This window comes from Lynx canadensis, chromosome C1 (genome assembly GCF_007474595.2).
Source record: "Lynx canadensis isolate LIC74 chromosome C1, mLynCan4.pri.v2, whole genome shotgun sequence".
NCBI classification, from domain to species: Eukaryota; Metazoa; Chordata; class Mammalia; order Carnivora; family Felidae; genus Lynx; species Lynx canadensis.
In genome coordinates this window covers 208,420,836-208,444,330 of record NC_044310.1, presented here as the reverse complement: position 1 = coordinate 208,444,330, position 23,495 = coordinate 208,420,836, and the positions used below count along the sequence as shown (strand labels likewise).

Genomic DNA, 23,495 nt, shown 5'->3' with positions numbered 1-23,495 from the left:
ATCCCCTTTATGTATAATCTCTGATCAACTACTAGGCATATGAGAAACATCACATGTTGTTATTTCAAGCCATGTAAGCTATTTGGTTTTACATATTTGTGCTTGCTTACATGATCAATTATGTAAAACTCACTAATCAAAAACAGCCTTACAATTCCGTGGCTTTAAAGACAAAATAGAGGGGCGCCTGGGTGGCTCAGTCCGCTGGGAGTCCAGCTTCAGCTCAGGTCGTGATCTCACGGTTCGTGGGATCAATCCCCGCATCAGGCTCTGTGCTGACAGCTTGCTCAGAGCCTGCAGCCTGCTTCAGACTCTGTGTCTCCCTCTCTCTCTGCCCCTCCCCTGCTCATGCTCTGTCTCTCTCTGTCTCTCAAAAATAAATAAATGTTAAAAAAAATTTTTTTAATACATAAATGATTTTATTCCACTTCGGTTCAGCTGAACTCAGCAATATGCCAAGTGTACAAGGTTAAAAAAAATTATTTCCTACAGTTTTTGAACCTTAAGAGCCATCCGACCTTAAACTCAGCCCTTGATTCCATGGAAGCCACATCCTGGATGTTCTGCAGTTGAGAGCATCTTTCTCAGACTCTAAGGTCTTTGAATCCTTGGGGTCTCAAGGATTCATATCCTTTGAATGGTGAGGTCTCAGCATCCTTGGCCCTTTGGCTCAGGTTAGGTGACCAACCCATGCCCCCCAAACATCGGTACGCATTTGGCATCCCCTGAGAGCTTGTTAAAATGCACATTCTTAGTTAACATCCCCAGAGTCCGACTCTAGGTTCTGCGTGAAGTGGGGCTTAGGTAATGGCATTCAAATGATCCAAAAAGTGTTTAATTCTATTTCAGAAATGTTTCTCAAATCTGTCACCTATATTCACATTTCCAGTGTCAGTTTCTTGATTCAGTTCCTGAACTATCGATATGGCCTCTACTGTTGCACGTACAGGTCACCTGTAATCCTGCAGCCACTCTTCTGCCCAAGTACTCTCGGTGAGGCCCCCACAAAATCATATTACGGCTCCCCACTTCCTCCAGAAAACAGTCAATGCCCCAGACACACCACAGTGAACTTCAACATTGTCTTTTCTGGCTAATTATTTCACTCCATTATTTACTTTGTACTCCCATCATACAGGCTATCACAACTCACCCAACACCACAGGCACAAGATTTGCTTCCATTCTTTAAATCAGGGTATTTCCCCATTCTGGAATTCTCTGCCTCTTTGAACCCTTATTTTTCATGTGAAATCTGATTTATGCTTTTAAAGTCCAGCCAAATGCAGCAAGAATCCAATCCATTCTGAGATCCACTATGATAGCCATGCTTGCTTACTGCTGGCACAGCATTCATTCATTCATTCATTCATTCTTGAAGTCAGTAGGTCTCCTAATGCTATGAATATCGTATTAATTATGAGTTTTGCACAGGATTCTGAAATTCTGGAAAACAGAAATCCTGTTTATGTTATTTTGGTAGCCCTAGAATCTTAAGTCAGTACCCTCAAAGAAGTATCATAATAAATAGTTAAAGTTTCTTTGAAATAAATTTTAAAGCGACTAACCTGAGAAGTAGATTTTCCACTTGTTTCTTCTGGTTATAAAAGTAACTTATGCCTATCTTACCAAATATGGATTATAGTAATTTAAGGGAAAAATCAATTGTGATACCACCACACAAAATGTTAAATATATTTCCTTACATATAAATCATATATACATAATTATAATCATGTATATATGTAACCACTGTGTATGAACCTAAACATACAAATTATTTTTAACTTATGATTCCACTATATATAAAACTTCATATCCTTGTGTTTTCCTCATTATTATAGAGTTTTAGATGCTTTTTTCAAGACATGTTAACAAAAACAAATTATTCATTATGAATACCTTTACTTTGGTTGGATTTCATTTTTTAAATGCTGTAAGTCATGTTTCAATACTTTATGACATTTTCTTACAGAAATCCTCTCAAAAAAGTAACTCCCAAGTCAAGCATCAGACCATTTTAAGGCTTTTGATGCAGATATAGCCTCCTGTTCTTCCAGAAAAATTAAACCATTTTCCATTCCCATAAGCAGTGTGGGATTCATACCCTACTAGCACGGGTTGTGTTACCAAAGACACAAGCAAGCAACAACCCAAAAACCCTATAAATGTTCTGTGTCTAGAAGAACACTTTGATTTCAACATTTGCTATTATTAATAGTGAGTTCAATGAGATTGCATATTTCCAAAACATTTAATAACAGAAAAGTTGATTCATACCCTTGGTTTACTCTTTTTTTTTTTTTTTGGTCTCTAATGAGGTGGTATTTTTACTTACTTTATATTATATATATATATTATATTATATTATATTATATTATATTATATTATATTATATATTTACTTACTTTATATTTTTTAAACAATTTTAAACAGGTACTTACATTTTATTTATGCTAATTATTTCCAGTGTCTGACACTTTATAGTCATTTCTGTTATTACAGACAGATGTTTCTAATTTTTCCAAAGTCAAATCAATTGATATGTTTCAAAATGCCTCCATTTGTTATTCTTTAACCCCCCTGCCTTTTCAATAATCTATAAATATAATGATTTATATTTTTCAAGTTTATGGCTTCAGCAAACTCTTTAATTCATATTTTACTTAATTTATTTATACTTTTCCTCGTCACTGAAAAATATGTTGCTTAGGAAGGGAAAAATATATTTAAGGTGGAAAATGAGACAAAAGTTAAAACAATGAAGAGACAAATTTTACTTTTTAATTCTTCATGAGCTAAGAACCTACATTTATTTATTACAAGTATTTAATCAACTGTTCAAGCATATATTTGTTAATCATAATGGTTTAGTCACATTTTAAATTCTGCACTTCTGTCTTATAATGTCATTTTACAAGGTAGTAGCTAGAGTGAAACACTCAATCGTTAAAATATATATATATCAATTCTACCTTAAGGAAAATAATGTCTAAGTGAAAAAATTGTTCTTCCCCTTTTCAAATTGCCCTGGTGTAACCATTATCTTCTTGAAACATAAATCTACATCCATACTCACCTATACACCTAATCAGTCTTTTCCAAGGAAAAAAAAAATTCATTTTTCTGCTTCAGATGATGCATATTTTGGACAAATGTAGTCTTCCAGGTTGCAATTTATTACAATGGTCTTCTTAAGTGTTTCACTTAGGAAAATATTTAACAAGTATGTCTAAAAGAATCATTATATTCCCTTAAAAGAAAATAAAAATCTGTTTTGAAGCCTGTCTAGAAGTCTACCACAAGGACATACACATCCACACGAAACACATATACATATGTACATTTCATATATATTCCTGAAGATATATACACACACATTTTATATATGTGTGTATAAAATTATGTATCATACTTTTGTGTATATATGTACTTGCATGTTTTTGCATATATATATATATATATATATATATATATATCAATCATACATCTATTATTAAATTGTTGAAAATTTCTAGGGATCTCCTGGCTATCATGTTGTTCAAAAAATATAATAATAAAAGTTTTGCTGAAGGAATATATGTGTCAATAATATCACTGAAGAGAAAAAATGGTGACTACAGCTGGTAAAATCTCATGTCTTAAGATTATTGATTGAACTCAATGAATGATTTAAAACACTCCTGAATGATTTTCAAAAGTTCTAAAATAAGTTAGCAAGTTATATTCACCTTTGGTCATGTGGCTTTGGAGCAAAGGACTGTCCCAGTCTCAGGAACAATCATAATATCAACAATGTAATAAGCAGCAACCGTGATTTCTTGTGCATAAACCCTGTTCCAGACTCTCAGCAGGCACTTAGCATATATTAATTCTTTTAAAGCTTAATCATTCTATAAGCATGTCTTATTGCTATTCTTTCAAGGATAAACTGAGGCTTGAAGAGGTTGAATAGTATCTACAGCATCATATTCCTAATAGAAGGCAGAACAAGAATTGGGATTCAAGACCTAAATACACTAATGTCAAAGTCTATGCCCTTCTCATTACACCAGATCATACCACAGCTAATTGTGATTAAAGTGGCCCAAACTGGAAACAACATACGCACACACACACACACACACACACACACAGAGTTATTATGGTACTTTCACTTCACATAGTTAATGACATGGGAAAATGTACTAGATTAAATAAAGGTGATAAAGTTTGTTGCTGAAAGATTAAAAGGTTAGAAGATTTATAATCTATGAAAACTTTAGCGGAGAAGTGAAACTTTGACCTTATTATTTGTCATATTTGCCATTTCAGTCATCACCACCACCCTCTCATCATGTTATTGAAATCATGCACACAGTAACCAAAGTGTTTCCTCTCAGTGGGCAAGGCATCATGTGAACATTCACTTGATTCATTTCACGCTAGCCTCACAATAACCCTGTGATCACCATTTTCCAGATGAGAAACTCAAGTTCGCAAGAGGTTAAAGATCACTTAGCAGCCCCCGGAGACAGACTCCATACTGGGTGTGAAAAGGAATTAACAAGGGAGCAGAACATGATAATCTCCCTCCCTGGGTCAGACCTTCTGTCCACCGTGCATGTTCCTTGCATCTAACCCACAAGAATATACTCATAAGGCCTTGGAAAATTGTCATTTGATTATCTTTAACATCCCAGAGTTGAACTGCAAACCTAGTTCCTCTCTTCTCTTTGCTTTATCTCCCTTTTGGCTGCCTTCTTAAAGATACGATTAGTGAAACATTTAATGTAAATGGATGGGGTGTCCTGATTGGAGATGTGTCCAAGTGGACACAATTTCCGTAACAATTTCAATAACAATAAGAATGACGATTTGTTACTCGCTGTATAAACATCCATCTCATCTCCCTTCCAAACCTCTTACTCACTGGTAGGACTTCCACACAAGTAAGTGCTGAGCGTGTATTATTACCTGCTACGGACACTGCCTCAAGCCAAGTGCCTCCCTCTGGAGATAGTTTTCTGGTTGTTTCATCAACCATACTGCAATTCATTTCAATAAACATCTTTTTTCTCCCTTTCATGGTAGCAGACAATGTAGTAATCCTTCTGCACACACGTCTGCTTCTCTAGGTATATTCACAAGTATGGTGAGTTACTGGTATCTCTTGAATGAGCGGCAGGAATGTTAGCTGATTCAATGAGTTGCATTTGGAGAAAAAGCTCAAGGAAAAAAGTTGCATCATGGAAAAAGGCCAGGGATGCTAATTGCATCAAGCCATCATTTTACAAATTCTTTGCTGTAGCCAAATTTTAGAGAAGAATAAAATTTCAACATGCAGAAAATGGAAGGTTTGAAACATTGTAAATGCATCACGTTTCCATATTACAAGATGACAACTAAAAGCAAAAAGCAAGTTGTCAGAATTGGGTGTTAACTTTGTATCTCTTATGAAGACACGCAAAATGCAAATTGGCAATTGTACGTAATTTAGTGTCTGTTTCCTGGCGAAAGGCTTGTCAAGCATATAATGGAAACCTCTCTATCTAATTCATCTAGATGTGAATGACATGGTATTTGCATCTTTATACAGGTATACAGAGCATATCTACACATGTAATAAGTGGATTCTTCTGTGCAAGGATACAGAAAAATGGCTGAGACACGATGACAGTATTGTATGAGAAATAATTGATTTTTGATATAATTCTCAAACGTCTGAAATTTCCTTAAAGTTGCTGTATTAAAATGTATATAAAGTAGTGAAGGACATCTAACATAAGCCTAAATGCTATATAATGTAATATATGACATTCATATATCAAAATGCAAGACGAGGCTTTTCAGAGAAAAGCTGATTCATGTCACATATAGAAAGTATTATGTCGGGGCACGTGAGTGGCTCACTCAGTTAAGCATCCAACTTCGGCTCAGGTCATGATCTCATGGTTTGTGGGTTCAAGTCCCATATCGAGTTCTGTGCTGACAGCTCAGAGCCTGGAGCCTGCGTCCGATTCTGTGTCTCCCTCTCTCTGCCCCTCCCCTGCTCACACTCTGTCTCTGTCTCTTAAAAATAATTAAACATTAAAAAAACTTATGTAAAAAATTATGTTTATGTCCATAGGCAGAACCATGCATACTCTTAAAAATATATAATATGATGTAATGTAATAGAATAATTAATAACATACTTATATTAGATAATATATAATTAATACGCCAACCACAATAGAATATGTAAAATGTTATATAATAATAAAATAATTTAAAATAACAAAATATATAAATATTATATTATACAAAAATACATATATTATTTTTGATTCAGCTTTGTATTATTTTATGATCATAAAGTCTTTGCCCTTGGAAAGTAAAAAGGCTATTAAAAATTGTGATACATTTTTCCCAATTAAAAAGACACAACATAGTTCTCAGCAATTAAACCTAATAATGACTACAGATACAATTTCAGCTGTTAATTGATTAAACTAATTGTTTGTAATAAAGGAAAAAAAAACCCTCTGAGCAGGTTTCAGAATTAATTTATGTTTTTAAATGAGCAAGAAGTTTATAAGTAGAATGCCTTAAAGAGACATTCCCTTAAGGAGCAAACAGTATTAGAAGATAAAATTCAATTACAAGAAGTGTATTGATGTTTTTCACTAAGTATATTCTCTTAATCACTTACATTAGCATTAATGTAATTTCAAGTTTAATTTCATTACAAAATATTGGCTTTTAATAGCGCATATGGACTTGACCACAGATAAATTAAGGAGAGTCACATCTCAGTAAACATTTGTTTTATCTAGAAAAAGAGAGGGAGTTTCACAGGCAAGCAGAATATCCTAGCCCTCAAGGAACAGACTTTAATAATAATCTCTGGAATAGCTTACAATCATTTTTAGTTCTTATAACTTTGAATAAAGCTGGGAAAGTACATAAAATATATTTTTTTCCTCCACCAGAAAGCATTGCCCAATATGAGCACCCCTCTGCTATAAAGGAGAAACACACTTCTGATCCCAACAATTCTGAAGCCAGCCTTGTTACTGACTATCTCCGGGCAAGTCAGTTCATGCGTATTGGCCTCAGGTTAGAAAGAACCAGAGGGCACACAGTAAAATTCAGGGCCGCATGGGGCTCATAGCTGTATTTCATATAAGGTGCACGATATTTTACATTTTTGAGCCGATGTGAAAAAAGAAAAATCAGTAGATTGCATGTTAAAGGAGAGAAAGAGAGGGGAAGGGGGAGACAGGCGCCTCTAGATTTTGGGGTTCTCCTGAAAAATCAGAGAAGCCTGGCAACAGTTGGTGGAGGTGAGTTTTCTCCCCTCTCTTTACGTAGGCTTATCTCTTTCACTTCAACCCGGTCCCCGTTTTTATTCCATGCTGAAGCAAAGTGCCAGTTGCCACTTTACATTTTACTGGTAATGAAATTTTTAATAGGAGAAAAATATTTGCTGTACCGCTGATTCTATCAAAGTGAGCAAGCACTATTAATTCCTGCCAGGCAGCTGCAGGCATCGGGGTCTGTGTCTCCCTAACTGTGCCATTTAAATAAATCTCCTTTCATTCTGTGATTCCATGTCTGGGCCACACGGACCTAAAGCTCGAGGCCTTTCATCCCACCTCCTGGCTAGCCCCGACTCCTCAAGTAATCAAAGTCAGCCTTGTAATTTTGACCATAAGTGCATTGGACTCTTATATTTGCATTTTCTCAGAAGAGGTCGGCCAATACCTTTTAGCCAAATTCATTCAACTCTTCACGTGGTCGGTACAGAAAGGCAGGAAAAACCCATCGCCTCATATGAGAAACCCAAAATCAACCCAACAGCGAAAGGTCTCCTTGTAGCGTATGATCTACCAAGCTCAAGAGACAGGTGCTTTCCCTGCTGCCTTTGTATCTTCCACTGGCTTCTTCCTTCTCTTCTGTTTACTCACTGCCCAGAAAGACCTCCTTCAGAAGGGCTACGAATGCAACAGAGGCTCAGCTAACTGCTGTTTGGGACAGGCATGTCCTGTGGAAGATGTGCTTGACGGAGAAACACACAAGGGTTTCCATGCAAGGCTCAAACTGAACGTCTTGACATCTAATTTCCAGGATTAACAGCTCTTATTTGCTGGTAATGCACTTCTCATGAGGGCAGTTGGATGCAATCGGCTAACGTTTGAAAACTGGAAGGAATTTCTTATTAAATGGTAATTAAAGTGTTAACCATTGAGAAGGCCACCTAGCTTAAAAACCAAACCCGTATGCACAAAGTCTCTTCTAAATCAATACTTGCAAAGCTTCTAGTGTTCATCCTGTTCATACGCTCTTTCATCCTGGAAGTGACTTGAGTTATCACCCAGAAAATGACTGTTCCATCCCCCAGCATTCCCAGCACCCACCTTCCAGAGAATCATGTGTGGGCCACAGTATCATTCCCTTCTGTACATAAGGACTGTTTATGTTCAAAAGTGGAATCAAATCAAAGATTTAAAGCAGTAAAGTCCTTGCTGGAAATTATTCCAGGATTGTCCTTGTGCCTCTACCCTGGTTGACAAGTCACTAAGAAAGAGGGGTGATGACTGCTATTGTACATCCGTGTCCCTAGAGAATGGCTTTCATCACGCCATTTATCTGCCTAGAAACGTCAAAGGGCTCCCATTGTCAGAGCATTATGGCTACGTAAGTTAGGTTGTTATTGAAATGTGTGGACCTGATGGTCATGTCTGTTTTCATGATCTCATTGCTTACAACTCCTTCCTAAGAACTCTGGGCTCCCATATCACTCCCAAGGCAAATTAAATGATGATTTCTCTCAGTCAAGGACATCTTTAGATGTCTGAAGATGTGATACGCCTATTACTTTTGAAAATATGAGGAATCCTTCTTGACATGCTGTTCTGAGAGCCTGAAGAAATAACCAACACCTTCAGAAACCCATGATTTCATAACAGCTAAAATGACAACCTTTCTTCTCCCCAGGTCAGATGCATAGACCACTCAGAAATAAAACACAAGTGGGGGAAGAAATGAAAATCACAAAGACTAGGGGGGAGAAGGAGGATATGGGTGTTTTGTAATAGTTTGTAGCTGCTAGAGGGTTCAAATGGAATTGAGGTGGCCTAAAAATCCTACTACTGTTTTCATTTCTTCTTTCCCACTTTTTAAAAATGTTTATTTAGTATTTTTAAAAAATTGATGTTTAGTTTTTTGAGAGAGAGACAGTTCTAGTGGGGTAGGGGCAGAGAGAGAGGGAGACACAGAATCCAAAGGAGGCTCCAGGCTCTGAGCTGTCGGCACAGAGCCCGACGCGGGGCTCGAACCCACTAACTCCCAGGTGCCCCTAAAGTGTTTACTTACTATTTTTGAGAAAGAGAGAGAGAGGGAGGGAGATAGAGAGAGCACAAGTGGGGGAGAGCAGAGAGAGGGACACAGAGGATCCAAAGAGGGTTTTGTGCTGACAGCAGAGAGCCTGATGTGGTGCTCGAACTCACAAACCACAAGGTCATGAGCTGAGCTGAAGTTGGACGCTTAACCGACTGAGCCACTCAGGCGCCCCTCTTGTTTCCCATTGCAACTGTTCTTCCTATGGTTCTCCACACCTGCTAACATAGAGATAATTCTAAATGCATTGGCTATCTTCTAGTAGAATAATCATGTATTATTCATGAAAGACCTTATAATTTCTCATGGCTGTACACAGGACCACAACAGCAAACAGTAACGAGCCTGTTTTATTTTTCTTGAAATACAACTCTCAAGCAGTTTTGTGACTACGGTGGGATTCTAAACCTTTTCTATTACTTATCTATCACCGTTTCTGGAAAAGAGCATGTGGCCAATAAGTGTTCATTTTCTTTCTCTTCCTGTCTCACGGGTTAAGTATCTGAGGCTCACCGGAGTTACAGTGCTGTCCAAAGAGGTACCACCAGGCAACAGAATAGCCGAATCTAACTCCAGAATCTTCAGTGCCCCACTGCTTCTCTCTGAATTCAGTAACCCCTCAGCAATTCCGAAGACTTTAGACCCCGCTGTTTTCAATCCATGCCTGCTACCATGATTTGTGCATTTACATCTACAATAATTACTTACTGAAACCTACATACACCCTTCTAGTTACAAAGGACCTTGTAACTAAATTCAATGTGTCTCTCTCAAGACAGACTGAAATAAATCTTTCATGCATGATCTCTCTTTTCCCTCCATCCCTCACCTACCAGCCGGAGGTAGCAGATTCAGTTGAAGATACAGATGTTCTCAGGAATGACAGAGCTCTACCTTGGGAGAAGCCCAGGTTGGTCCCCAAATCAGAAATAGCCATCGACCAGGAACATCCATGTTGAATTTGTGTGACAGAGAAACACTACTTCAGGGGAAAAATACTAAAATTTTGGGCTATGCCTGTTATGGCCGCTTAGCTACTCAATCCATAATCACAAATGTAAAAAAGCACACAAAGTGTGAAGAAGTGTATTGTTATTTTACAACTTGCATTCTAGCTAGTTTTTTCATGTGGCTATATCCAGATCTAGGGTGCAATGTCTCAGAATGATATTTTCCAGTACTTTACATCTTACTTTTAAAAAGACTTCTATGGATGGGGGTGCCTGGGTGGCTCAGTCAGTTAAGTTTCCAACTTCGGCTCAGGTCATGATATCACGGTTAGCGGGTTCGAGCCCCGCATTGGGCTCTTTGCTGACAGCTTGGAGCCTGGAGCCTGCTTCAGATTCTGTGTCTCCTTCTCTGTCTGCCCCTCCCCCACCCATGCTGGCTCTCTCTCTCTCTCTCTCTCTCTCTTTCCTCTCTCTCTGTCCTTCCCCACTCATGCTTTCTATCTCTTTCAAAAATAAGTACACATTAAAAAAAATTAAAAAAGGACTTCTATGGATGGATACATATCTAATTATGGAAATGATATGCAACATACTAATGAGATGCTCTCTTTATATACTTTTTTTAATGAACGTGTGGGTTCAGAATTACAAAACAAACCATAGCTAATATCCATTAGTAGTTTTCAGGGAATAAAATTGCATTGGAAGGGACATTAGGGAAGTTATAAACAGTCTCAACTTTCCACTTTTAAAAATAAGAATGCTAGTCTCTATTACAATTTGATTATGTATAGAGGCCAATAAAATATATCATATCTTTATAAAAAGTTATATAAGTAAAAGGTGTTATCTCTGTCATTTACACATTTATGTTCATAAAATTAAAAATAGTCTTGAATTAAAAATAATCTTCGGACACCTGGATGGCTCAGTCGGTTGAGTGTCTGACTCTTGATTTGGCCTCAGGTCATGATCCCAGGATCATGGGATCGAACCCCTCCTCGGGTGCTGAGCTGGGTGTGGAGCCTGTTTAAAATTCTCTCTCTCTCTCTCTCTCTCTCTCTCTCTCTCTCTCTCCCCCTCCTTCCCTCCCCCATGCTCACATGCTTTTTCTCCCTAAAATAAAAATTAAAATAGTAATACTAATCTTGAGAAAATTGAGCCCTACAGCTCTAGAAAAATGCAAATTATTGTCAGTAGAGTAATTCAGGAGCGGTGCCATATTTGGGACTCATGGTAAGACAGTCTGTGAATGAATAGCAACCTCTTGCCAATGTAAGAAAACCCCACACCTTATAAGGCAGGGCCTTTTCGACTAGAGCTTTTCCATACTTTTAAATCTGAGCAACCTTTTAATCTCTGTCAAAGATATCTTTGGTTAATGAGGGAGAGATGTATTTTGTCAAGCTTCATAACAGCTTTTAGAGCCTTCCATTGACCTTCTGACTAGAGGTATTGCAGCTCCTGAGAAGCTGTCCTGCTGTAGCCAAACACTCACTCATGACTTCTAAGACAAGGGGAAATGTTACGAGGTAGACCGGACATCAGAGCATGTCAAAAACAACGCTACCTGCTCAATACATCATCTCATCTCATGTCTCCATTTATATTCACTAAAAGCACTGTGACCATTTCCATGTTACAGGTGAGGAAACTAAGGTTCCAGAGCAGGGTGGTGACAGGCAGAGAGTTTTCAGGGTTGATGGACTTCACACCATCTTTCTACACGCAGGAGCATTCTTGAGAAGTAGAAAAAAGAGTCAATAATAAAACTGATTTGAAAAAATTTAAAACCATTAGAAATTACACTCTGAAGTAAACATGTGTTACCAATGTGTTTCCAGTTTGTAAATATTGTTTTGAGGGGCGCCTGGGTGGCTCAGTCGGTTAAGCATCTGACTTTGGCTCAGGTCATGATCTCACGGTTTAGGGGTTCGAGCCCCATCTCGGGATCTCTGCAGTCGGTGTGGTGCCTGCTTGGGATTCTCTGTCTCCTTCTCTCTGCCCCTCCCCCACTCTTTTTTTTTCTTTCTCTCTCAAAAATAAATGAACATTTAAATAAATAAATAAATAAGTTTTGAGTTACATTAGATAATCAACAGAATTACATAATTCAATATAATTATTATATGCTTTAATGAACATTATAGGCACAATTTTTTAAAAGTATCCAAATACTCACTGTATCATATATAGTACAACTTCTTACTTAGTACACTTACTTTTTTTTCCTAGTATCATGATTTCAAATTATATAGTATTACTAATGTTTTCTTTTCTGTTTTTTTTTTCTGAAATAAGTATTTGCTTTTTTAAAACATTCTTCTAAAATGAGAACATGCCTCCAAAAACAATTGTAATGATGTCCATACTTGTCAAGCTACATTTTTCCCTGAACACAACTTGCCAAGTTTCTCATATAATATATTTAGTATCTTTCTCTTAGCTGGGACAGAAATGAAATAATTTATTCATTGTCCTTTGAGGACTGAGCAATGATAACAAAACCGATGATGTTGTCAAATCTATTTTGTCATAAATTACCATTATCCTATACTCTTTAGAACTATAATTACAACTCATCTTAATTACCACAATTTTTCAGATAAGACACCTGAGTCAGAGAGGTTAAATAATTTGTCCATGGAATCTAGCAAGGGGATAATTGAGCTAGGACTAGACTCAAAGACCCTGCACATCTGCACATTTACAACCAATCATACCATGTTCATGAGCAATGAGTTTCATAAATAATATTCTGGGAGGATGCCTCTGGGTCCCCAAAGCTTATATTTCATATCTTATCATGCAATTCAAAAACATATAGGATTCTGGAAAGAAACAAATGGTTATTATGTTTACTTTTACTCATTTAAGAAAATGCTACAAATTAAATGAAAAGTTGCCTTCCTCCCATGAAATTTTAGAAAAAGCTCTGAAAGAACTTGACCTTTGAAAATGGAAGCCATTAATTTGTTCCAAGTTTTGAGAAGAGCCATGGACACTCTTTCACCATTAATAAACAATGACTAATGAAAATCATTAATGCAACCTATGCAGCTTGTGAAAAAAACATATCTTGCCAAATGATACGAGAAGGCAGTCATGGATAACCATTCATTTTACTCTAGAAATTAAGTGCCATATCGTTTCTCTTCTGTCAGCATGTAAGCCTGGAGTTTTGCCCCTCACTGCTCTAAATACAATCTACTCTAAAATCAGAATGTTATGAAAGATATAACTCCCAGATTGTATTCCCATTTGAGTTCTCTGAATCCTGGTGACCCCCGTACCCTTGGCAAACATCCACAAATCTTCACCCCCACTGGAACCGAATAGAACCTCTGTTTCTTTCTCCACATATCACTCCCAAGAGACCCTACAAAGAGATCGGACTCGGGATATGGGATGTAACATATGTCCCACTTGTTGATTGACTAATAGCAAATATAGACAGCTTCCTGGTCTCAAGTAGCAAAAGGAGAAAAATACACAAAGCAATGACAGGTCAGGAGTTGTGGTCATAGGACAAAGCTTCTGGACTGAGGGTAACTTTCCATCCCACAGCCTGTGCTGACTCACTTTGCCCGTCTGTAGCTTCTCCAAAAATGACATACTTCACTGCTGCCCTCTGCACACTCACCAGTAACAGCCCCAAGGGGCAAGTGTGAACACAAATATTTCTTCTCAAGTACTCCAGGTGTGCGAACCTTCCCCACTCCCCACCAAAGATTCCAGAGAAAAGATTAATTAATAATCTCTAAGACTATTTTTAGGTTAAGTTCACAAAGCATTTTATTTGCAAACACCAGAAAATGCAGTCCTTCTACACAGGTCATGTCAGGATGCCTTTTAAACCTCCAAACTCATACAACCTAATAGACATCCAAAGCCTCAAATTCTCTGCAAGTTACCCTCTCTTGAAGACACTGGTGTCCTCATCCAAGTCTTGCTAGGAGAAATGGGAGGTTTTCATTCACCTTCGCTTCTTCTCTCTACCCAGCAGCTCTCAGAGCAGGAAGCTAGTTACTAAAACTGTAATGGATCCAACTTAGGAAAATTAAGACCCTGAGCTTTGTGACTTCACCATGCTTCCTCAGCCTTCAATGGGTCCGCTGCTCACCACACAGCAAATCCGTGAGCTTCAGTTCAGCTCAGTGACAGAACACCTGCTTTGGTATTATGCCCAATATTAAGGGGGGAACAGAGAACTATGGGTGACGAGTACAGAAATGGTTGAAGAGCCCTTTGGCATTTCCCCTCCCTGCCAAGGAAGAACGGTTGGAAGTCCAACGGCTGGGGTCCCCACTGTTTTTGTTTTGCCACACTCATTCCTCAAAGAAGACTGAGTTTTCTAACTATCCCCTTTTTCTAAGAACTGCTCATCAGTCCTACAATTCCAGTACCAAAAGGGTTGCCTGATCACAGCCTAAGATGGTGATTTGATTTACAAGTGTCTATAACTCCTATTACTGCCTGGAAGGAGTGTAGTTTGTTATTGATCCATAGTGATAATCCAGGGATGGTGTTTATTTTTCTAAAGAGATTGTTACAAGCAGTCCAAATGCCTTTTAGGAAAATTGACTTTAATCCAGATCTCTGTCATTCCGAAATGTATTTTAAAATTCCAAAATATATTTTAAAATTGCGACTTGTTCTCTGATTCTGCCAACGTGATTGCCAAAAGCCTCTGGTAAGATTTTTGGAGAAAATACTAAAATCATTTTCTGAGGAAGAGATACACTAAGTCAATAGCACCCCTGTGTGGCAGTACAAGGGCATACAAATGATAATTAAGGCCATCATTTTATAAGGGCCTTTACAACATTTTCTTCCCATAAAATTATATTTATAAAGTCCTAAAGACCCATCGACAAATCCTTTCGCTTGCCTGTGGGCAGAGCCAGACTAGTATCGGCTCATCAATTTGGGAATCTGCTATGGTTTTAAAGGTCTCCAAAGGGAAGATTTCACGACCTCTCCTGGTAAAACATTCCAGGATTTTCCTCTCCGGTCTCATAAAAATACTTTATACAACAGCATCCACCCATTTCCTCTAGTTAAACCTGCCTCTTGGGTTAAGATGAGAAACAGATGATCTCCATCCTTTATTCCTTGGTGGCCATGTATATCGTTAAAGCCGTGGAGAGGGAACCATAGCAAAGTTGTTTGAAATGGATTTGGTCAGAGGAACTCATCATGGTTTATCTACACATCCTTCCAAGGTAGGACCCACAATTACCAGATCCACTGTTCAGAGCAGAGGGTGTGTCTTAGAGGGCCAGAATGCGCCAGGCAAAGCTCTTCATCTGAAGAGTGTTTCAGCTTTCCCTTATACAAGGTGAATCCCTGCGCCCTCCAACTCTTCATAGTTCCTGACTCTTCAGAGGAGGTCCTCAAACTGGCTTTAAACAAAAGATCTTTTTTTTTAAATATGTACTTATCTTTGAGAGAGAGAGACAGAGAGAGACAGAGTGCAAGCAGGGGAGGGGCAGAGAGAAGAGACACAGAATCTGAAGCAGGCTCCAGGCTCGGAGCTGTCAGCACAGAGCCCGACATGGGGATCGAACACACAGACTGTGAGATGATGACCTCAGCCAAAGTTGGATGTTCAACCGACTGAGCCACCCAGGTGCCCCTAAACAAGTTTTGAATCATAGTACCTACTAAGTTGACCTTTTTGCACCACACATCATCTGACAGTGGGACAGAACTACAATATGTCATGTTTCTTTCTTTCAATCTTCCTTTTTTCCTCTTTAAAGTGTAGCATTATTATATATTTTCTATTACTACTTTACATTTTCTTCATTTAGCACTTTAAATATTAATGAGGTTTTGATTTATTTTCTGTTATTCACTTTAGCACTTCCCTATGATTTTCAAAGTCTATCCAGTATGTGTGGGACATCTGTTTTCATAGGGCTGACATGAGAGGACCAGGCTTCTATTTTTTGTTTTCTTCTTTCTTTCTTTCTTTCTTTCTTTCTTTCTTTTCCCCCATTGATTACTATTTTGTTATTGCTGTTACTTTGGGAATCAAAAATGTAGGTTTCTATTTATATCACAAGATAAGGTCTGTTTTAATAATCGAGTCAGTGTAAAGATTAGCTTTGCCTTGTATTTTTCCACGGTAGTGAATTTTTAAAGATGAATTAAACATCATGATATCTTACTGTGGTAGGTAAAGATGTAATATACAGATATTTAATTGGGGTCCTTTAATTTTAAAACAACACAGTATAATAAATGCCAAGTTCATACTCCATAATGACTTTCTGTCTTTTCTCTAAAAAGGAAAAAAGATAGATTCATGGAAAAAGAGAGATTCAATGCCTGTTCCATAAGTGCATGTACTATGTTTTATGCTTGCAGATAGATAATACATATTGGAAAAAAACAACCAACTGCTTCTCTTATCTAAAACCTTATTATAAATTAAATATGGGCCATTATTCATTTCATAGTTGGCTAGTGTTTATATTTGTCTTTAATCTTATTCTACAATGTCTGTATTAATGTATATTCAATCTATCTTAACTTAAATGAGCAAAAAAAAAAAAAAAAGGTGGGGCGGCAGTGGGGATACAGCATCTTTTTTTTATTATTATTCATTCAGGTTTAAGCAGTCCCCAGCACGGAACTCTGTACTCTCAAGATTTCCCATATATTAACTTTGAAATTCCTCTTCCCCCCTCTAGTGGTGATGAACGGTACAAAACATTTGTGCTCGGTATTTGAGGCTGATCCATATAAGAAAAAACATGGCATGGGGAGTGACTGGAAAGGGTTAAAAAATACCAGATTTGCCATTGCTAGCTATGTAAACTTGAGACTTGACCTTTTGTTTTTCAGTTTTCTCATCAGACGTAGAGCGTAAGGATGCAACTTGCAGACTCATTGTGATGGTCACAAAGGAAAATGTAAAGTCAAATCTATTTAGAAATTGATCATTTTTTTTTTCTTTTTTTAAAAATAAAATGCAAGAGGCAAAATGTATTTAATCAGTGGATTTGGTCTTGTGGTGAACAGACTCCAACAGAGCCTCCCCGATCCCTCCCTCCTGGTACTGAGTATTTAATGTTTTTATTTTATTTTATTTTATTTTATTTTATTTTATTTTATTTTTGAGACAGAGAGAGGCAGAGCATGAGCAGGGGAAGGGCAGAGACAGAGGGAAACACAGAATCTGAAACAGGCTCCAGGCTCTGATCTGTCAGCACAGAGCCCGACGCGGGGCTCGAACTCACGGACCGTGAGATCATGACCTGAGCCGAAGCCGGACGCTTAACGACTGAGCCACCCAGGCGCCCCACCGAGTATTTAGAATAGAAAAACAGCCTTCATCAAGTGATCCAACATCATGTTGCCAGTCATGGAACATTGTGTGCCATGTGATTCTCTGAGAAGACCTTCACAAGTGGTCTTCTGGCTCAAAATGTTTAACTAACTCTAGTCACAAAGGAACAATCATCAAAACTAAGGGTCATTCTGAAAAACAAAACAAAACAAAACTGTTCTAGACTGAAAATTTCAGCGCAGTGAAAAATCATCGCAGCTCAGAAATACTCATAATGAAAAGTAATTTTTAAAAAGACTATGAAAACTGAATGCAATATGTGATGCCAGGTTGGACCCTGGATTGGGGAAGGGCATAGTATTGGGACACTCGTAGAGATTTGAAAATCGGCTTTATATGAGGCCATAGTATTAAGTCAGTAGAGTTGACTTGACTGCCTTTTGGGGTGTGACTGTTTAGAAAATATGTCCTTGGTCTTAGAGATACAGTTTAAGTATTTAGAGATGAAATGTCACGATTAAAATGTGTGGGGTGTGCGTGCGTGTGCGTGTGCGTGTATCGTTTATCAGGCCGAAGTTCCTTTAAACGCAAAAAGTTTTATCAACCACTGAGCATCTATCAGAACACCTGGTGCTTTTCAGATGGAGAATGAGCGTTTGTTGAGTGAATGCATGAAAGCAGCTTGCAAACTCTAAAGGGCTAATGCTAATTACTGCAAAGCCTCAATGACAGTTCTACGTGGTAGTAACTAGCAATGACAGTTACTCTTATTAGTTATTAGTATTTGGTTAGTGGTTCAAAAGGTGGTAGGTTAGCCAGTGGGTATGAGACACAGGCTGGAAAATGTTGTGTGAGGTAGGTGATTTTAGAGCAGGGAGGCTTTAGAAGGAAGAGGAGAAGGTAAGATGGCCCCAAATTAATTTGATCCACACTGTCTTTTTGCCCAGACCTCAAATGACTGTTTGCAGAGCTGTAGCATGTAACAGCATCAGAAAGTTTGCACCTAGTAATATCCTGCAGTGAATCGTATTTCCTAGGGTCTAGTCGCTGTACCGGGAGCATCGAAGAGGAAGAGGAAAGAAAGATAAGAGGCAGGAAGAGAAGGGAGGAAAAAAACATGACATGCTCTATTCCAGATCATTCTGTTGGCCTCACCCCTCCACATAATTTCTCTTCATGTCCATGGCGAGTGTTGACATGTGGCACTTCCTTAAGGACCCGGAAAATCTGTCCTGAATTTTAAAGGAAACGGGTAAAGACAAAATGCTGCCCTCTTCTGGCAGCTTTAGCAACTCTTCGCGCCCACAACTCATTACACAGTTAATAGTTGAATTAGAAGTCTCCCTTCCATGACTCTTTTTGAGAAGACAGACAGTATAGCAGGAGGGTAGACTTTCTTTTAAGTCAGCATCCTACAATAGCAAATAGCTCTTTGTCACTGATAGTTCTCACACCTTTTCAAAAAACACTTTTTGAACTCTTGCCTTTGTATTTAAAGTTGGCTGCAGGAATAGTTTTAGAAATTCTGCGGGCATGTAACATGTGCTCAATCACCCAAGAGACAAGTTGTCATGTGTTGAGGTCACCTGCCCTCAAAATCGGGGGCAAAACAATAGAAAAAAAAGACTGGATGCAAGACAGAAGGGGTTCAGCTTCAGTAACCTTATGCAAAATTTTGTAAAAAGAAAAGTTAAATGAAGTAGAATATATAAAGACTGTGATAGTGGGATTCATAATAAGGAATCTGTCCTTGGTCTTCACCCCTCTTCCTGGCACACTGCTCCTCAAACCCTTGGAATTACCTGCCAAGAGAACAGTAAAGGTGTCTTTTGTTATGCTAATGAGATGACTTTTGGAAACCAGGCAGGATGGGGGGCTGCTTGCCAATGGAGCCAACCACATGCGTGATTGGAGGGTTGGCACTTTTAGCTCCACCCACCGCCAGGGAGGGGAGAGGCCCTGGAGAATGAGTTCAATCATCAATAGTCAATGGATTAATCAATCCAACCTGTGGCATGAAGCCTTTGTGAAAACCCAAAAGGAAGAAGTTCTAGAGCTTTCTTCCACAGGTTGGTAAATGTGTAGAGATTCAAAGAGAGAAGGGGGTTCTCAGAGAGCATTGGAAGCAGTACCTCACTTCCCCAGAACTTGTCCTGGGGACAAGGCACCTCTTGTCAAGAGGAAGGCACCTCTTCCATCCACTCATCCTGATTTATATTCTTTCGTAATGACCCAGTGATCTAGTAAGTAAAAGTTTCTCTAAGTTCTGTGAGCCGCTTCAGCCAAATGCCTGAACCCAAGGAGGGGGTCGTAGGAACCTCAGATTTAGAGCCAGTTGGTCAGAAGCGGAGTGACAACCTGGACTTTCCATTATGGCAAGACTGGTGGGGCCAGTCTTGTAGAGCCAAGCCCTTGACCTGTGGGATCTGGTGCCATCCGCAGGCAGATAATTGAGTTATTTGCAGTCAGAATTGAGTTAAGTCATAGGATACCCAGCTGGTGTTGAAGAATTGCTCGGTGGTGTGGGAGAAGACCTTCCACACATCAGAATGTGAATAGATGAACACGCAATGTGGCAGGTGTCAGAAATGTAAACGTTGTGTAAGCTTTGTGTTATTTTAAAAAAATAAAATTTCAGAGTGAACTATTTGTGGGGAGAGAGCTTCATAATCACTTCCATGAGGGACCATAAAGGTCTTAATTTCCTCCAATCCCAGTTTCTGTTCTGTCCTCAATATATTCTTGCATCATTAAAGTTTACTACTTTTCTAAAATGGGCCCCATGACATACTGTCCCTCCTTGTATTAATAAAGCTGCTTTAAAAAAAAAAAAGAAAGAAAGAGAGAGAAAGAAGAAAGAGAAAGAAGAAAGAAAGAAAGAAAGAAAGAAAGAAAGAAAGAAAGAAAGAATTTTTAGGAATGAATTGAATAGGTATTTCCCTTTTCCTGTGAATTGCAGTCGTTGTTTTATCTCCCTCGGTGGCCCCTGAATTTTAAATCTCTTCTCTAACATTTAGTTGTCTCTCATCCTCCACCAGCAGGTAAAAACAGTAAACTGATGGAGGTGGGCATATGTGAGGACTATGCGCAGAGCCACCTGTCAGGAGCCCAAATGCTTCTGCAAATTATTATAACAGCTTTACAATGAGATGCTTATCTGTTTCCACCTGTACCATTAATTTATTCATTCAGTATGTACAGGACGACTAGAGATTTCTAAGATGAAAATATACACCCCAGCCCTTAAAGAGCCAGACACTTATAATCTGCATCTTTGGAATTAAAAAAGAGGCTCTTTGGAAAAATGAAAAAAAAAAAAAAAAAAACGGAGGCGGGGAGGGTTCCATGGTCAAATATATTTGAGAAACATGACATGGTGCAGCCTCCTCTTTGTAATTTCCAATGCACAACTGCCAATTGAAAACTCTGATAGCAAAGGAATCTTTCTAACCTGACCTTTCCCCAGATTGCTTTTTCCGGGTATCAGAACAGAGGCTAACATCCTCAGACAATGTTCTCTTTTAGGATGTGGGAAACAAAGGCAGAAGAAAAAAAAATTAAATTTCCATACAACTCACAGCCTGCTGACAAGTCCTTGAGACAGGCAGACAGACCTTCCTCTAGGAACTCAGCTGCTTGGATGATGACACTTTGCTAGGGGCAAAAGCAATCTTAGCTTAACATTATCTCAACCCTCCAGGATCCCCTGAGTCTATTTTAACATATAAAACCTCCTTTGGAAACTTCCTTTATCTCTACCCCCTAAGTTATAGATTGGCAATCAGCAATCATACTCCAAGATTATGGCCCCCTGATATACATCTGAAGGGTCTCATGACTGAGTTTTTACTCAACAGTAATAAATGACCTTTTCCTAACAGCAGCTAGCCCCTCAAGGTCCTGGAAACCTTGTTTCCAAAATACCTTAAAGACTTATTCTATCCCTAACCCCCTCCCAACCTGCAAGTGTATAATCAGTCACTCCTCATAATCCCTGGGCAGCTCTTTCTGCCCATGGGTCCTGTCTCTGTGCTTTAATAAAACCACCTTTTTGCACCAAAGACGTCTCAAGAATTCTCTCTCGGCCGTCGGCTCTGAACCCGAACACTCTCCCCTTTACTTTATATAAAAATAAGGCGTAGTAAGTACAAAGTATAGGGAGATATGGGGATGGGAGATATGCCTGGGAGGGTTGTGGCCGGAGAACACAGCCATTCAAACTCTCACCCTATGTCTAGGAGCCATCACAACCCTATTCACAGCTATCTGTGCTCTCACACCGATTCCAGGTTTGATGTACAGATAAGCACTGATTTCCAGGACCCCAAGATTAGGGAGGGTGTTCCAAGAAGACGTAAATGTTAGGCAAATCTTGGAGGCATCCCTGGGACATTTGAAAGTGAGAAAGAACCATGCAGGGTACGTAGATAGGCATGAGATGGACCAGATAGGGTGCTGGATAATGAAGGTGGACAGAAAGACCAGGGCCGATCATATAGGTCTTGAAATCCAGGCAAAGCCCTTTATCATCCATCCTGTAAGCAATGGGCACACTTTACAGAATTTTACACTGAGGAGTCAACACATAGTCTCTTGTGGTGTGGAGGCTAGATATGGGGACAGGTCGAGAGAAGGGTCACCCATTGGGGAAAAGGATGAACCTGTCATAAAACCTCATGATCACTCTCCAAGACACCTTTGGGTCTGAGAGAAGCCAGAACCTAGAGCTGTTGGAGCGGCCCCAGTCTTGCTGTCTCCTGCTCTCCTGTCCTGTGGCCTGTCCTGTTCCCCCCTAAGGCTTCCGGACAGTGCCTTGCACTTCTTTGCTCAAAGTTAAATGTTAAAAAAAAAGGGGGGGGGGACTACGTGTTAAATAATAAATGATTGAAAATAAGCATTTACATTTAAATATTCTAGCTTAAAATGTCATTTTACATTCATTATCTCATTTCGTATGGATGTAGAAATCAAAAGACCTGGAAATTCCACAAGGTCTGGGAAAAGCAACCATGGATGTTAAGTGCTTCCAATGCAAGACTTCTCCAAAGGTTCCTTGTTTCATTATTTGTTAGCATCGGTCAAACGACAGCACAGTTTGGGTTCCTCTCTAGATTGCATCCTGAAGGATAAGTGACTGACCGCAAAGGCTACTCCTGAAGAGCCTCAGCCCTTTCATGGGCAAAGATGACTGGGCTGGGTATGATTCTTTTTGACACCTTGTGGCCCTTCAAGTAACTTCCGCATTTCCTGGGAACTAAGTCATTAAATGCAGTATTCCAAATACGATCCTTGTCAAAATAGCTGACAACTAGGGATTATTAACTACCTCTAATGCAGCATTTATTTTAGGAAACAAAGGCTTTGAAGTGACAGTCTGGTTGCTTCCTCCCCCTTTAAAGTGTCTGTTCACAGATTCCCCGTGGAAGCCCAGAAGCTGGATAAATCATGGTGAATACATTATTTGTCTTTTGTGTGCTGTTGGTTAAATCTACATCAGTGCTCTAGAAGCTGTGTGTACGTGTGCATGTGTGTGAGGGGGTGCGTTTTCTTTTCAGTGTGTGCAAAGAATAAGATGTGCTCAGGTGTCCGCGTTCCTACTTGTGCACGTGCACACTCTCACGCACACGCACCCACGCCTGCACGGCTGGTTTCTCTCAACAGCAGTCCACGGTCCATAAGAGAATGAGACAGTCAATGCCATCGAGCCTCCTTCCAGGGGCTACATTCCCAGCCTTGCTTCACTCTTGGAGATCCTGCTCCGAACTGGTACCTTGTTCAGTTGAAGTCTTAGTTGAATTTGACCCTCTGTTATGCTAGCTCTTAATCTAGAGAGGTTCAAAGGCAAGACCCAGGAAAATCAAAGAATGATTAAATAAATCAATG

At 39.0% G+C, this 23,495-nt stretch overlaps 1 protein-coding gene and 1 long non-coding RNA gene across 2 annotated transcripts in view; one reads left to right on the top strand and one right to left on the bottom strand.

Annotated features, from left to right (window-relative positions):
• Window positions 1-23,495, bottom strand: part of NYAP2 (neuronal tyrosine-phosphorylated phosphoinositide-3-kinase adaptor 2) — a 262,096-nt gene that overhangs the window by 9,011 nt on the left and 229,590 nt on the right. The gene's annotated exons all lie outside the window — the stretch shown is intronic.
• LOC115521860 lies at window positions 1,503-21,893 on the top strand. Its single transcript, XR_003971187.1, has 3 exons — window positions 1,503-1,514; window positions 3,717-3,719; window positions 21,817-21,893. It is a non-coding gene; the product is annotated as an uncharacterized LOC115521860 (long non-coding RNA).